Source organism: Oryctolagus cuniculus, chromosome 2 (genome assembly GCF_964237555.1).
Source record: "Oryctolagus cuniculus chromosome 2, mOryCun1.1, whole genome shotgun sequence".
Classification (NCBI taxonomy): domain Eukaryota; kingdom Metazoa; phylum Chordata; class Mammalia; order Lagomorpha; family Leporidae; genus Oryctolagus; species Oryctolagus cuniculus.
In genome coordinates, this window is record NC_091433.1 from 65,890,724 (window position 1) to 65,895,506 (window position 4,783).

Consider the following 4,783-nt stretch of genomic DNA (forward strand, 5'->3'; position numbering starts at 1 on the left):
ATAGTTCAGTCTCTTAGCAAAGAGTGAAAAGAGCACTGCTCTGAATTTCACTCAAGGTCTCTGGTCACCATGGGGTGACCCACTTATCCAGCTTGGAACAGTTTTAGCCCTGAAGGGCCTACCTCCTGGAAACCCTGGACCCTGGACAAACTTGTATCTTACCTCCCAAGAATCTGCTTGGGGCGTCTTCAGCTAGTCAACTTGGTTTGTGAATAATCCGGATTCCCTGTGGTCTGAAGTGATTCCATGACGTTCGAGTGTCTCTTTCCCTGTAGAGCAGTCTAATAGAGAAGTGGGCTCCGGGGACCAGCTCCAGTAGTAAAGCTCTCACCAGGACAAGGATCGGATCCCTAAGTGACGCATCGAAAGCCATTGTGAACACACATTGATGCAGCAATGCCGCCTTCTAGAGAAATTGTGGTAGAAAACTTTGAAATCTGCCCAACTTGTGGCTGAGTTAGAAAATGCCCGGAGATGAGATTCTGGGAGAAACTGAGTCATGTAAGGGTCCCCAGCGCCGGGCGCTGATGCTGCTAAAAGGAAGGAACACTACCAGAGGTGGAGTGGGCGAGAGAGGCCTGTGCCAGCTTCTAGTCGTGTCTCATCTGGACCTGTCACTGCTTCCGTGACTCCTACACAGCTTTGATCTCCAGGACAGGCCGAGTAGCACCCTGCCTCCCCCGACCCTGATTTTCTCAAAATTGTAGCACGTATTTATGTGTATATCGTATCTGCAGACGTGTGTTACATGGGTTTCCTCTCCTGTGTTTCTTCAGCTGCAGTGTCATAATTTATCCTGCCAAGCCCGGCATGGCCTTGACATACCAAGTCATTAACTCGAAATCAGAATAATTCTGTGAGGTCTCCGAATTCTGTCCTTTGATTAACAGGCCCTTCACTAGCTGAACGTAAAGTCACTGGCTGAGGGAGAGAGGAAAAAAAATAATTGGCCTAAATGGTCATGGAAAAGTCTAAACAGAAGATTTTCTTTCTCTCTCCACTTGCAATGATTTATTTTCATGGTTTTATGAGACTTTAATGAGGAAACTTTATCTGTGTGCCTGGTAATTATCAACCAAATTCCCATTTCCTGTCAGAATCCATAATAAATAAAATAAAGATGGTGGAGTTGGGAGACTCTCTGACCTCTGACCTGTGTGGCTGAGGGATAGCTCGTAGCCACACACAGTATGTGACTGTGACGGATGCTGATGACTTTTCTTGTATACTTCTGCTTAAACTAGAGTGTCGTGTTCGATTTAGAGTAACTCAGGGCAAGTTGAGTGAGATGCTGTACACGCTATCCCCTGAGGTTGCTGATTTAGGCAAAGGGACGTACAGTTCCCCTCCTTATAATTTAGTACAAACTCTAGTCTGATTTAGTTCCTTCTGGTGGGTGAACAAGGTCACACGTGGAACAAGGGCCTGACAAGAAACTATGAACTTTGTGTTTTGAATTTATTTAAGCCATAAATCACAGCTCTTGTCCATGCATAAAGATTCGGAGTGGATGTCCACAGCAGCATAGGAGTCCAGCAGAGAGCTTGTCAGTGCCATGGCACTGTCACCCCATCCTCCAGGACAGAAGCCATGAGATGAGCTCAGGTGAGCACAGCTAGGAGATGGAGGCTGGGGGAGCCTTGGAGACGTTTTTGGATTCTAGGGCATCATAGCACCCAAAGCAGCCAAGAGGTCAAAACACATCTGAATTTTTATTTGCAGTTCTAGTTTAGTTAACAAGGTGAGAATCTTCCTTTCTGCACTTTTCTTTAGGTGTAAAATTTGTCATGCTCCCAAATAACCTATAAATTTGTCTCTGCTGATTCTGTCGTTTAAAAAGAATTTTATTAATGCTTTAATTGTATCATTCTTGGCATCTGGGCTAGTGATAAAAAAAACCTGAATAATAATATAATGACTTACTGTAAAGAAATAATTTTCATAAATATATTTCATTTTCTTAAAAAATATTTATTTATTTGAAAGAGTTAGAGAGAGAGTGAGAGGCAGAGAGATCTTGCATCTGCTGGCTCATTTCCCAAATGGCTTCAACGACCAGGGCTGGGACACGCAGGAGCCAGGAGCCAGGAGCCTAGAACTCTATTTAGGTCTCCCATGTGGGTGAGAGAGATCCAAGCACTCAGCCATCTTCCGCTGCGTTCCCTGGTGCATTAGCAGGAAGCTGGATCAGAAGTGGAGCAGCTGGGACTGAAACCGGCGCGCTCAGGGGGATGCTGGCAGCTTAACCTGCTGTGCTGTAATGCCAGCCCCCATAAGTATACTTCCAAGTTACTGCAGATGGGACTGGATCGGCTCACACTGGGGTACAATTTCTTCTCCGTGAGAAAATGAGATGGCCCAGACTGGTCCTCTTGCCCTCTCTAGAGCACCAGCTACCAACTCCTTCCCTCAGTCCCTGCATCCCTCCCCACTCTGCCCTTCCTATATGGAAAACAGGTAGATGCAGGACACCAGAGACAGAGGCTACAAGGGTACTGCAAAGCTTTCACAGAAAGGGGAATTAAAAAATAGGCTTATTTTCGTGCAAAAGAACTTGAAATCCATGCATAGTTTTTCCATAGTGTACGTTTTCATGAAAATTTTGAAGATCCCTCCTATGCACTGATCTCAAAACTTTTTGGCACCCAAACTGACTTATCTTTTAATTCATTCTCCATGAACTTTTTGAAGTACTCTTGTTTAGCACACCAGTGGTCACGAACGTTGGGCATTGCTGTGTTTTTATTGTCTTACCAGTTGTTGGTTAATTTCTACCCTTTCAACTTCTCTGTGTTGTAGGGGTGTTTATATTTGGTAGGCTTTCTGGGCTAATGAACAAGTGTCTACCATTACTCTCTCTTGAAGACCCCTTCCAGTGAAGTCTCCCTGCTGTGATGGCAGTGAAGAGAGACATTTGGCAGAGCAGCATCTTCCAGAATGAGCACACTCCAAGATGAAGGGATTCTGTGAATTAAGGCCCACTTGGAATCTTGATCTAGAGCAGTACTATCACATCAAAATGCAGTACAAGCCACCTAAGTAACTTTAAACTTTCCAAGTTTTCAATTAGAAAAGAAGAAACAAGTGACATTAATTTTAATACCTTATTTAACACAGTACGTCCAGAATTTTATTTCAACATGTAAACAATATAAAAACATTGGGGGCCGGTGCCATGGCTCACTTGGTTAATCCTCCGCCTGTGGTGCTGGCATCCCATATGGGCGCCGGATTCTGTCCCGGTTGTTCCTCTTCCAGTCCAGCTCTCTGTGTGACCTGGGAAGGCAGTGGAGGATGGCCCAGTGCTTGGGTCCTGCACCCACATGGGAGACCAGGAGGAAGCACCTGGCTCCTGGCTTCAGATTGGCACAGCGCGCTGGCCGTAGCGGCCATTTGGGGGGTGAACCAATGGAAGGAAGATGTTTCTCTCTGTCTCTCTCTCACTGTCTAACTCTACCTGTCAAATAATATATATAAATATAAACATTAATAAAATTGTATGTGTGTATGTGAATCCTTAAAATCAGATATTCATTTTACATTTATATTAAATCTTAATTCTGACCGTTTTTTTTTTTTTGAAATTATTTTTATTTATTTGAAAGGCAGAGTGATGGGGGGGAGTGGGAGATGGAGAGAGAGTCTCCCATCTTCTGGTTCCCTCCCCAAATGGCCACAACATCCAGGTCTGTGCCAGGCTGAAGCCAATAGCCAGGAGCTCCATCCTGGTCTCTCACAAAATGTCAGGGGCCCACTACTTGGCCCATCTTCCACTGCCTTCCCAGGCACATTAGCAGGAAGCTGGATCAGAAGCAGAGCAGCTAGGACTCACTAGTGCTCTGATATAGGATGCCAGCATTGCAAGGTGCAGCTCAACCACACTGGCTGCTGCCTAGCTACCTTTTAAATGCTCAGGAGCCACGTGTGATGAGTGGGTAACATATCGAGAAGCATGAATCTAGAATATTTATTTACTCCAACCAATTGTATAGCCTCACTAAGTTACCGTTCATTGCTTTGGGCACATTAGTGAGTATTCATGGTGATGGTGTGGTGTCTGAAACTGCTTTCCTTATCCTCTGTTGCTATTTCTCTCCACCATCCATTCTGGAGCAACATTTAGAACAAGGGTTAGCATTCAGCTGGCCCCATCTCCCCTCTGCCTTCAGAGAACCACGTGTGACTCAGTTCCCTGCCAACCCCCAGCCTGTAAAATGTAGGTCCCCGAGTCTCAAAGTTTGATCCCATTAAGCCTCAGCTTATTCAAATGCAGATTCCTGGGCAGAGCTCCAGACCAACTGATTTCTCATTTCTGGAGGTGAGGCCTGGAAATACACGCATGTTTTTGATCAGCCTTGCCAGGTGACCGAACACTCCCCAAAATCTGAGAGCACTACCGCACACCCGCAGATAACTCCCAGCAGCGTCACCAGAAGCTCCTGGGTTTGCCTCACTCAGACCTGTGCAGCTTCCTGCAACAGACAAGCCACTTCACACACGTGTGAGGCACGCGGGGCCTGCCCAGAAGCCTGGGGATCCGTCCCCAGTCGACCCTTGATCACCGCCTGGCTCAGTCAGTTGCATTTGGAGACCTACGTAACACGCACAGCAATGCAGACAGCAGCTCTCCTTCTGGTCATCTTCCCTCTCTTTCTGTGTAGGGCAGGATCCGGCTGCACGTGCGACTATCTGTTGTGATTATTAAATCTGATTTCCCATCGGGTCTACATCTCATTTCTGAAATTGTTTATCTTTTATTCCTTCTTGCCTTCACCAGTTTTTA